Source organism: Salvelinus alpinus, chromosome 12 (genome assembly GCF_045679555.1).
Source record: "Salvelinus alpinus chromosome 12, SLU_Salpinus.1, whole genome shotgun sequence".
Lineage (NCBI taxonomy): Eukaryota > Metazoa > Chordata > Actinopteri > Salmoniformes > Salmonidae > Salvelinus > Salvelinus alpinus.
The window spans coordinates 34,045,275-34,058,156 of record NC_092097.1 but is presented as its reverse complement, the minus strand read 5'-3'; positions in this window follow the sequence as shown (position 1 = coordinate 34,058,156).

Below are 12,882 nucleotides of genomic sequence, written 5' to 3'. Positions count from 1 at the left end.
GATAAGGTCTGCCAAAATGACAAGATGCCAAGTGTGTGGCGAAATCCTGCACCGAGCCTTCACCGTGCGCTGCCACTTTAAGAGCGCATCAGCAGTAAGAAGGAGGAAATAAAGACAGCTCTTTCAGCTCTCTGGGAAGGAGCTTTTGGTTGGTATTTAACTCAATCATCGGTGTGACCGCTCTAAATCGTGGTTGTTATAGTTTGGGACCGCACCGGTTATGGATCGCATGGATTAGTAGCAACATTGTTGCGAAGCTTTGACATACAAACTATCAGACGGTCAGACAGTACACCGGCACGCCTGAAGACCACAGCTAAGATCTCTTGTTCTTGTTCTCTCATTCTCTTCCTTCTATCGTTCCAGTGCTTTACCCTGCAACAGACTTTCTATTTTTCTAATGCACTTCCCATTGATGTTCATTAGAGCTGGACTATTATTGCCCTGCCAGAAATATTTGGGTGGACATTTTAATTAAAAGGGAGGTTGCTTGCAAGTTGTGTATTGTTATTTGAACTATATTGATGACATGTGGCCGAGAAGATTGTGGCCATTTTTAAGGCCTTTGTTTTGTCTATGAACACCCCCCACATTCATACCCTCTGCACTCCTCCACTGGAAGGTAATACATATTACTGCAAATCCTCTGATGACTGGGTTCTTTCTTGTAAATTGTTATTAAGAAGTTGCCGTTCAATTGCATGAGGAATTATTGGTCGGGTTACCCCTGTGCTGTGACGTGTGTCTTCTCTTTTCTCTCCACTGGCTATCTGGCAAACAGGCTACACTCTAGGCAGTCTCTTCTGCTGATGTGTGTGGGCCTGGTAGTGGTACTCTCTCTATTACACTCTTTTCCTTTCGGCATGGTTAATACCTGCCTGGCGCCCGAACAAAATCTTTATCTTTACCCCTCTCTAATAAATACCGCTACAAGTATATTCTACATAAGTGTATACTGCTTTATGTAAACATTAGCTGTATCCATAATGAAAGCAGAGATAGGCAGGTAGCCTAGTGGTTAAGAGCGTTGGGCCAGTAACTGAACTTTTGCAGGTTGAAATCCCTGAGCAGACTAGGTAAATTTTTTTGATATACTCTTGAGCAAGGCACTTAACCCTAATTGCTCCTGTAAGTCGCTCTGGATAAGTGTCGGCTAAAATGCTTTGTAGTATACCCGTCAGGTGAAATGTTTTGATTTAATACCCAGTGAGTATTCCCATAAGGATAATTGACAGGTATGCAAGTGGATGTTTTACCGGTCTGCGATCTGTCACGTCCCAACCCAGGTAGTCTGCCGCATGCATCATCTGGGCGATGATCCACTTCCTGATTGAGAGTTAAAGCACATTATCATGGAGGTGTGTATTCTTTCACAACTCCTACTGTTCACTGTACAGTGTACACTACATCCCTTTTGATTTGATGTGAGAGTAGAATGTATTCATAATACATCATATAGAAAGTACATTTCAGTCAAGTTGAAGTCATTTACTGAGCTGTCCAGGAGTCCGTTGCTATCTATGTCGTAAAGTTTGAAAGTAACAAAGCACAAAAGGTTATGAAATTAGTAAATCAATAACAAATCCTTTGTTTCCACTCTCTGCTCCTTGTCTCTCCTCACTGGTGAATTGAAAGCAGCTAAAATATAAACTTATCAGGGAATACAACTATCACACAGAATTACATTTGGTGAAAAGACAGTAGGCTACTCAGTACTCACGTTCCAGTTTCTGGCGTCTTTTCCTCCATCACAGAGAAGTAACATGACACATCTTTGAGGTAGACTTGACCTGAAAGACAAAGCCAGGAGTTTATTCAGATGTTTAGCAATTTGAATTTTATTCACTTCTTGCCCATATCAAGTAAGGAGCCATTTACAGTACGCATTAAAGTATAACATATTGTTGAGCTATCGTAAACTCATGAATGTTCACATCAATGCTGTCACTTTTTAAGAGCAATTGATGGGCATTGAGGGTATACGTAAGATACAGTGCCTAGTGAAGGCAGGCAGGGGTCGATAATCCAGAGTAGTGGGGCAAAGATACAGGACGGCAGGCAGGCTCAGGGGTCAGGCGGGCGGGCGGGCTCAGGGACAGGACAGGCAAGGGTCAAACCCCGAGAAAAGAGAGACTGGGGAAAAGCAGGAGCTGATACAAAAAACGCTGGTTGACTTGACAAACTGGCAACAGACAAACAAAAAACGCAGGTATAAATACACAGGGGATAATGGGGAAGATGGGTGACACCTGGAGAGGGGTGGAGACAATCACAAAGACAGGTGAAACAGATCAGGGTGTGACAGTACCACCCCCCAGGGGCGCTACCTGGCGTCCTACCTGGGCGCACACCTGGTTGAACGGGGTGACGGCGGTGGAAGTCAGCGATGAGGACTGGGTCCAGGATGCCTCTAGCGGGGACCCAGCACCTCTCCTCCGGGCCATAACCCTCCTAGTCAACCAGGTACTGGAATCCCCTGCCCCGCGGTCGAACACTCCGGAGACGTCTCACCATGTAAGCCGGATGGCCGTCGATGAGAGGGGTGGGCCTGGAAACAGTAGACAAAGGGCTGTGAGACATGGATTTAACTCGGGACACATGAAAGGTGGGGTGTATACAAAGGGTACGGGAAACAGAAGATGAACAGCAGGAGGGACTAATCATTTTAGAGATGGGAAACGAGCCAAAAAAACAGGGGGAGAGATTGCAGGATTCCACCCGGAGGGGCAGATCCCGGGTGGATAGCCATACCTTCTGCCCGAGACGATGCCGGGGTCTGATGGCGATCTGCTTGTCGTTGATACCTGGAGGTGGTCTTGAGGAGGGCCGACCTGGTTCTCCTCCAGGTACGACAACAGCGGTGGACAAACATCTGGGCAGAAGGTACGCCGACCTCTACCTCCTGCTCGGTGAAGAGCAGGGGCTGATACCCCAGGGAACATTCAAAGGGCGATAGGCCCGTGGTAGAGCAGGGAAGGGTGTTGCATGCGTATTCCACACACACAAGCTGCTGGCTCCAGGTGGTGGGGTTGGCGGAGACCAGGCAGCGCAGAGTTGTCTCAAGGTCCTGGTTGGCTTGCTCCGACTGGCCATTGGACTGGGGGTGAAACCCAGAGGACAGGCTAGCCGACGACCCAATGACGGTGCAGAACGCCTTACAGAACCCGGGACGAGAACTGAGGGCCCTGGTCGGAGACCATGTCCATGGGCAGTCCATGGATTCAGAAGACGTGCTGCACCATGAGCTGGGCCGTTTGTGGTTGGTCCATACGATGAACGCATGTTCTGCCCCCTCCAGCCAGTGCCTCCATTCCTCCAACGCCATCTTCACTGCGAGAAGCTCACGATTTCCCACATCGTAGTTTTTCTCCATGATGTTGAGGCGATGGGAGAAGGCGCAGGGATGTAGTTTCAGGTCCAGGGCAGAATGCTGGGACAGGACCTTCCCCACTCCTACATTCGACACATCGGCCTCCACCACGAACTGATGGGAAGGGTCAGGATGAACCAGGATGGGAGCAGTGGTGAAGCGGTGTTTGAGGTCCCGGAACACCCGGTCAGCAGCAGGGGACCACATGAACGGAACCTTGGGAGAAGTGAGGGGGGAAGCCAGAGTGCTGTAACCCCCGATGAAGCGGCAATAGAAGTTGGAGAACCCCAGGAAACGTTGCAGCTGCACCCTGGACGAAGGCTGGGGCCAATCCACCACCGCTCTCACCTTCCCGGGATCTCTCTGGACACTCCCAGCGGAGATGATGTACCCCAGAAAGGGGATGGTGGAGCGATGGAACTCACACGTCTCTGCCATAACAAACAGCTGGTTCTCCAGGAGGCGTTGAAGAACCTGTTGGACGTGGAGCAAGTTCTTGGGGGGAGCCGGAGAAGACAAGGATGTCATCAATGTAGACGAAGATGAACCGGTTCAATATGTCGCGGAGAACATCATTTACCAGAGTCTGGAACACAGCAGGGGTGTTGGTGAGGCCAAATGGCATGCCCAAATACTCGTAGTGGCCGCTGGCCATGTTGAAGGCGGTCTTCCACTCATCCCCCTCCCGTATTCGCACCAGGTGGTAGGCGTTCCATAGATCCAGCATGGAAAACACGGTGGCCCGCTGGAGTGGCCCGCTGGAGCGGCTCGAAAGCCGAGGAGATGAGTGGTAGCGGGTAGCAGTTCTTCACCGTTATGTCTTTGAGTCCCCGGTAGTCGATGCACGGGTGCAGGGTCTTGTCCTTCTTCTCCACAAATAAGATCGCTGCACCGGCGGGAAAGAACAAAGTACGTATAAATCCTGCAGTACAGTTGTCCCCGGGATGGAGTGGAGCTAGGGAGAAGGTCAATCCAGCAGTCATATGGTCGGTGCGGCGGAAGCGAAGTTGGCTGGGCCTTGTTGAACACCTCCCAAAGGTCCTGATACCCCGCGGGAATGGCAGAGAGGTCTGGGGAACCTTCTGAGCCCCCAGGAAGATGTCCCGGGGCAGGTTGCGCTGACTTCAGACACTGAGCGTGGCAGAACAGACTCCAGCCCATGATGGCACCAGTAGACCAGTTGATGAGGTGATTGTGTCGCTGAAGCAAGGAGAATCCCAATACCAAGGATCATCAAAAGTTGTGCTATAAATTCTCGGACAACCCAAAGATTCCTAGATGCCCTTCCAGACTCCCTCCGCCTACCCAAGCACGTCATAGTACAACAATCAGTTAACCACCTAACTGAGCAACTCAATTTAACCTTGCACAATACCCTAGATGCAGTCGCACCCCTAAAAACAAACATTTGTCATAAGAAACTAGCTCCCTGGTATACAGATTATACCCGAGCTCTGAAGCAGGCTTCCAGAAAATTGGAACGGAAATGGTGCTACACCAAACTGGAAGTCTTCCGACTAGCTTGGAAAGACGGTACCGTGCAGTATCGATGAGCCCTCACTGCTGCTCGATCATGATATTTTTCCAACTTAATTGAAGAAAATAAGAACAATCCAACATTTATTTTTGATACTGTCGCATAGCTAACTAGAAAGCAGCATTCCCCAAGAGAGGATGGCTTTCACTTCAGCAGTGATAAATTCATGAACTTCTTTGAGGAAAAGATCATGATCATTAGAAAGCAAATTAGACTCCTCTTTAAATCTGCATATTCCTCCAAAGCTCAGTTGTACTGAGTCTGCACAACTCTGCCAGGACCTAGGATCAAGGGAGACGCAAGTGTTTTAGTACTATATCTCTTGACACAATGATGAAAATAATCATGGCCTCTAAACCTTCAAGCTGCATACTGGACCCTATTCCAACTAAACTGCTGAAAGAGCTGCTTCCTGTGCTTGGCCCTCCTATGTTGAACATAATAAATGGCTCTCTATCCACCGGATGTGTACCAAACTCACTAAAAGTGGCAGTAATAAAGCCTCTCTTGAAAAAGCCAAACCTTGACCAAGAAAATATAAAAAACTAATCGGCCTATATCGTATCTTCCATTTCTCTCAAGAATATTAGAAAAAGCTCACAGCCTACCTGAAGACGAACAATGTATACGAAATACTTCAGTCTGGTTTTAGACCCCATCATATCACTGAGACTGCACTTGTGAAGGTGGTAATTGAACTTTTAATGGCGTCAGACCGAGGCTCTGCATCTGTCTTCGTGCTCCTAGACCTTAGTGCTGCTTTTGATACCATCGATCACCACATTCTTTTAGAGAGATTGGAAACCCAAATTGGTCTACACAGACAAGTTCTGGCCTGGTTTAGATCTTATCTGTCGGAAAGATATCAATTTGTCTCTGTAGATGGTTTGTCCTCTGACAAATCAACTGTAAATGTTGGTGTTCCTCAAGGCTCCGTTTTGGGACCACTAGTGTTTTCACTATATATTTTACCTCTTGGTGATGTCATTCAGAAACATAATGTTAACTTTCACTGCTATGCGGATGACACAGCTGTACATTTCAATGAAATCTGGTGAAGCCCCAAAATTGCCCTCCCTGGAAGCCTGTGTTTCAGAAATAAGGAAGTGAATGGCGGCAAATGTTCTACTTTTACACTCGGACAAAACAGAGATGCTTGTTCTAGGTCCCAAGAAACAAAGATCTTCTGTTGAATCTGACAGTAAATCTTGATGGTTGTACAGTAAAAAAACTGTGAAGGACCTCTGCGTTACTCTGGACCCTGATCTCTCTTTTGACGAACCTATCAAGACTGTTTCAAGGACAGCTTTTTTCCCTCTACGTAACATTGCAAAAATCAGAACATTTCTGTCCAAAGATGATGCAGAAAAATTAATCCATGCTTTTGTCACTTCTAGGTTAGACTACTGCAATGCTCTACTTTGCGGCTTCCCGTATAAAGCACTAAATAAACTTCAGTTAGGGCTAAACACGGCTGCTAGAATCTTGACTAGAACCAAAAAATGTGATCATATTACTCCAGTGCTAGCCTCTCTACACTGGCTTCCTGTTAAGGCAAGGGATGATTTCAAGGTTTTACTGCTAACCTACAAAGCATTACATGGGCTTGCTCCTACCTACCTTTCCGATTTGGTCCTGCCGTACATACCTACACGTACGCTATGGTCACAAGACGCAGGCCTCCTTACTGTCCCTAGAATTTCTAAGCAAACAGCTGCAGGCAAGGTTTTCTCCTATAGAGCTCAATTTTTATGGAATGGTCTGCCTATCCATTCAGTAGGTCCTATGATTGAGTGTAGTCTGAGCAACAAACCGCCCTTGCTGTGTCTGCCTGGCTGGTTCCCCTCTCTCCACTGGGATTCTCTGCCTCTAACCCTATTACAGGGGCTGAGTCACTGGCTTACTGGTGCTCTTCCATGCCGTCCCTAGGAGGCGTGCGTCACTTCAGTGGGTTGAGTCACTGACGTGATCTTCCTGTCCGGGTTGGCGCCCTCCCTTGGGTTTGTGCCGTGGAGGAGATCTTTGTGGGCTATACTCGGCCTTGCCTCAGGATGGTAAGTTGGTGGTTGAAGATATCCCTCTAGTGGTGTGGGGGCTGTGCTTTGACAAAGTGGGTGGGGTTATAGCCTGCCTGTTTGGCCCTGTCCGAGGGTATCGTCGTACGGGGCCACAGTGTCTCCCGACCCCTTCTGTCTCAGCCTCCAGTATTTATGCTGCAGTAGTTTGTGTCGGGGGGCTAGGGTCAGCCTGTTATATCTGGAGTATTTCTCCTGTCTTTTCCGGTGTCCTGTGTGAATTTAAGTATTCTCTCTCTCGCTCTCTCTCTTAGGACCTGAGCCCTATGACCATGCCTCAAGACTACCTGGCCTGATGACTCCTTGCTGTCCCCAGTCCACCTCGACGTGCTGCTGCTTCAGTTTCAACTGTTCTGCCTGCGGCTATGGAACCCTGACCTGTTCACCGGATGTGCTACCTATCCCAGATCTGCTGTTTTCAACTCTCAAGAGACCGCAGGAGCGGTAGAGATACTCTGAATGATCGGCTTTGAAAAGCCAACTGACATTTACTCCTCAGGTGCTGACCTGTTGCACCCTCGACACTGTGAGTATTATTATTCGACCCTGCTGGTCATCTATGAACATTTGAACATCTTGGCCATGTTCTGTTATAATCTCTACCCGGCACAGACGGGGCTGTAGTGGAGCGGGTCGAGAGATAAGTTCCTTGGTGTTCACATCAACAATAAACTATCATGGTCCAAACACACCAAGATAGTCGTGAAGAGGGCACGACAACACCTTTTCCCCTTCTGGAGACTGAAAAGATTTGACAGGGGTCCCCAGATCCTCAAAAAGTTCTACAGTTGCACCATCGAGAGCACCCTGACCGGTTGCATCACGCCTGGTATGGCAACTGCTCAGCCTCCGACTGCAAGTCGCTACAGAGGGTATTTCGTATGGCCCAGCACATCACTGGAGCCAAGCTTCCTGCCATCCAGGACCTATATACTAGGCGGTGTCAGAGGAAGGCCCAAAAAATTGTTGAAGACTCCAGTCAACCAAGTCATAGACTGTTCTCTCTGCTACCGCACGGCAAGCAGTACCAGAGTGCCAAGTCTAGGTCCAAAAGGCTCCTTAACAGCTAATACCCCCAAGCCATAAGACTCCTGAATAGCTAATCAAATGTTTACCTGGACTATTTGCCTTGCCCCCCCCCACCCCCCCATTTTTATGCAGCTGCTACTCTGTTTATTATCCATGCAGTCACTTTACCTCTTCCTACATGTACATAATACCTCGACTATTCGGTGCCCACGCACATTGACTCTGTACCGGTACCCCTGTATATAGCCTCACTACTGTTATTTTGTTACTCCTTAATTATTAGTTTTTTATTTTATATATATTTTTACATTTATTTCAGTAAATCATTTCTTAATTCAAAAGGCACTCGCACATCTGAGCTATCTTTTTTGCAGGTGCACGGTAACAGTTGAATAAAATGAGAAAAAAGAGGAAACCCGCACACTTCTCTTGATAGTATCACTACTCTTTAATAAGCTTTACATATCAGCCTCACGGCCTTCGTCAGAGCTTTTAGGCCGCGAGGCTGATATGTAAAGCTTATTAAAGAGTAGTGATACTATCAAGAGAAGTGTGCGGGTTTCCTCTTTTTTCTCATTTTATTCAACTGTTACCATGCACCTGCAAAAAAGATAGCTTATTAAGGAGCAGTGATACTATCAGTGATACTATATTAAGGAGCAGTGATACTATCAGTGATACTATATTAAGGAGCAGTGATACTATCAAGAGCAGTGCGGGTTTCTTCCTTTTTCTCAGTAAATCCTTTCTTAGCACTTTTTTCTTAAAACTGCATTGTTGGTTAAGGGCTTGTAAGCATTTAACTGTAAGGTATTTGGCGCATGTGACACATTTGATTTGATATAGACAAACAAAAGAAGGAGCAATTCAAAGTAGATGGTAACTTTACAAGTAAAGATGTGGGGCTTGCTTTAGCTTTTTAAAAGTATTTTTGTGGTAATGGAAGAAGTTGTGGTCAGGGATTGTGTTCAGTAGTTGTTGTGGTCTTTAGTTATGGTCAGTAGTTGTGTGGTCAGAAGTTGTGTGGCTATGGTCAGTAGTTCTGTGGTTGTGGTCACTAGATATGGTCAGTAGCTGTGTGGTCCGTAGTTGTGGTCAGGGATTGTGTTCAGTAGCCGTGTGGTCAGTAGTTGTGTGGTTGTGGTCAGTAGTTGTGGTCTTTAGTTATGGTCAGTAGTTGTGTGGCTGCGGTCAGTTCTGTGGTTGTGGTCAGAAGTTATGGTCAGTAGCTGTGTGGTCAGAAGTTCTGTGGCTGTGGTCAGTAGTTCTGTGGTTACTAGATATGGTCAGTAGCTGTGTGGTCTGTAGTTGTGGTTAGTGATTGTGTTCAGTATTTGTGTGGTCAGTAGTTGTGTGGTTATGGTTAGTATTTATGGTCAGTAGTTGTGTGATAATGCACAGCCCCATGTCGCAAGGATCTGCACACAATTCCTGAAATCTGAAAATGCCCCAATTGTTCCATGGCCTGCATACTCACCAGACATGTCACCCATTGAGCATGTCTGGGATGCTCTGGATCGACGTTTACGACAGCATGTTCCAGTTCCCGCCAATATCCAGCAAGTTCTCACAGCCATTGAGGAGTGGGACAACATTCAACAGGTGACAATCAGCAGCCTGATCAACTATGCGAAGGGTCTCGCTGCATGAGGCAAATGGTGGTCACACCAGATACTGACTGGTTTTCTGATCCACGCCCTTACCTTTTTTAAAAAGGTTTCTGTGATCAACAGATGCATATCTGTATTCCCAGTCATGTGGAATCCATAGATTAGGGCCTAATGAATTTATTTCAATTGACTGCGTTCCTTATATGAACTCAGTAAAATCTTTTAAATTGTTGCATGCTGTGTTTATATTTCTATTCAGCGTAGATTCAAATCTCTTTTTAAGAAATGTCTCAGACTATCCCTGGAGGTAATGTGGAAGACATCTGAGTGGCACAGTGTAAAGACAACGACTCTCCCACACCACGTGCCTGCAAGAATTTACCCTAATACCAGTAGACAGCCTTTTTGCTCTGTTAGCCAAATAGAAAATAAATACTTGAAAAATATTCACACATTGGTGAATCATTGCATTATTCAAGTGTGCAGCACTATATGCAATGTGGTTTAGATGAGAAGCTTGTGTATAGGTTGTGGTAAACTGTGGGGTGTTGGGTTGAGCGTGCAGAGATTGGCACAGAGGTTTTGGGGTCCCCGGTATCCCCCGGGGTAGACCTCCTGGGATACAACAAGGTGTAGAGCTTGCGAAGTGAAAGCCCCCACTTAAATCTTCAAAATAGTTATTCTTTAGCACTCATCTTCTCACACTGTTTAAACTAGAACTGCCGTTCAAACTTTGTGTAGACTGGTCTGGATTGAGTTGCTTGTATTCAACTTTTTTATATCTTTTATACTTTTTAAATAATTTTTTTCTCTCCTTTTTGTCCATCTTCATTCACTTTTATGGCATTTCCCTGCACATTGTAAGTATGATATTGGAACTGACCCTGTATATAGTACGCTTACTTACTTATTGTGCTTTCATATTTCTCGTGTTTTTGTAGGATTAGATTGTTATTGATTATTGCATTTTTGGGTTTGCAAGGCATTTCACTGTACTTGTGCAATGTGACATTAAACTTAACTCAACATTCTAAAGCTCCCCATTGTGACATCACTTCCAACATTCACTGTAAACTATTTAACTTTTGACACAAGTCAGCTATTGACCACTTTTCCAACAAGTTAGACAAAAAGTTAGAGCATACATCTTTGTCAACTTCTCTGCTATTCAAATATGTTAGCAGAACTATATCTGCTACGGATCTAACAATACAGCTGTTTTAGTAACTGCATTAACGCACTATTTCAAAACTTTTGCCCAACAACTGCCATTTTGACTACTCCCCCAACAAGTCAGACAAAAACTTAAGAGTATGAAATCTTAGCTAACAGCTCTCTGTCTCATCATTGAGCAGCCCAAAATTATGATTAGGGTGAAGTGGCTACAATTAATGAGCACAACCCCACAACTACTGACCACACAACTATTGACCATAACTACTGGCCACAACCACAACTCCACACAACTGCTGACCACAACTCCACACAACTGCTGACCACAACTACTTACTACTGACCACGACACAACTACTGACCAAAATTGTTTACCACAACCACTGACCACACAACTACTGAACAAAACCACAAAAATACTGACCACAACCCCACAACTACTGGCCAAAATGACTGACCACAATGACTAGCCACAACCACTGACCACAAACAAAAACACTGACTACAACAACAAAACTACTGACCACAGCTACAGACCAGAATATCTGACCACAACTTCTGATCAAAACTACTGACAACCACACAAACTGACCACACAACTACTGACCACAACCACAAAAATACTGACCACAATCCCACAGCTGATCACAACCACAAAACTTCTGACCACAACTACTGACCAAAACCTCAACTACTGAACACAACCACATAACTACTGACCACAACCATACAACTGCTGACCACAATTACTGATCACAACCACAAAACTTCTGATCACAATCACACAAGCTGGCTTATGGTAGAGAAATTAACATTCAATTCTCTGGCAACAGCTCTGGTGGACATTCTTGCAGTCAGAATGCAAATTGCATGCTCCCTCAACTTGAGACATCTGAGGCATTGTATTGTGTGATGAAACTGCACAATTTAGAGAGTGGTCCTTTATAGTCCCCAAGCACAAGGTGCACCTGTGTAATGATCATGCTGTTTAATCAGCTTCTTGATATGCTACACCTGGCAGGTGGATGGATTATCTAGGCAAAGGAGAAATGCTCACTAACAGGGATGTATATTTGCCCAAAAAAATTATACAGAAATACGCTTTTTGTGTGTATGGAAACATTTCTGGGATCTTTTATTTCAGCTCATGAAACATGAGACCAACACTTTACATGTTGCGTTTACATTTCTGTTCAGTGTAGATCCGTCTCTTTACACTACCATAAGTATCTCTCCTGGACCTAGTTTGTGTCGTCAAAGTAGTGTAGTGTAAAGAGGCCCTTAGAACACAATCGAGTCTGAATCTATGTAAGCCATTGTTCCAACAAATATTTATATAAACTTGAGTTGAGAAAATGGATACATTCTTCAACTGAATTAAGTGAATTGTACATACATTTAAATAGGCATAACACAGTAATAAGGGAATAATACTTACATGAGTATTAATAACAGCCTACCCATCACCATTATTAACTCGTTTTGGAACATCAAATTACACTGTAGGCTAGTGTCCAAAATCAGTTCCAACCTTGTTAGTCAAACAAGTCCAAGGCGTCGTGTTAGATGGGCAAAGAAAAATATTTTTACCTTTCAGGTGCCATAGCCTACACATTGTGTTATCGGCAGGTGGTCATAGCTCTTTCACTCGGCTACATTTGCTTACAGGTGGAGATTAATCATTTATAAAGGGAATGTAAGAACAGCTTACTTTGCATAAATACCTTGGTGAAGTAAGTCCTAATAGATGGCAATGGTGACGAGGGACAAGTGGACCTGAAAGAAACCCGGTGTCCACAGCAGAATTCAGTCGAACATGGGTGAAGTTAGGTGGCCATAGCAGTAGCGTAGCCATCCTGAGTAGATGCTTTTAGTGTATTAGGGCCTTACATAAATGGATTTAGTGGGCGGGGAGGGGTTTGCCGCCAGCTTGCAACAAGTTACACTAGCACCACCTTGGTGACAATATAGGACAGTTCCTATTTATATTTTTATGCGATAAGGGGTTAAAGTAATCCATTGGGACAGGAGGCCCTTTTTGCAGTTGAATTTGTCTTTTGTCAAAATTATAACTGACAGAATACTCCA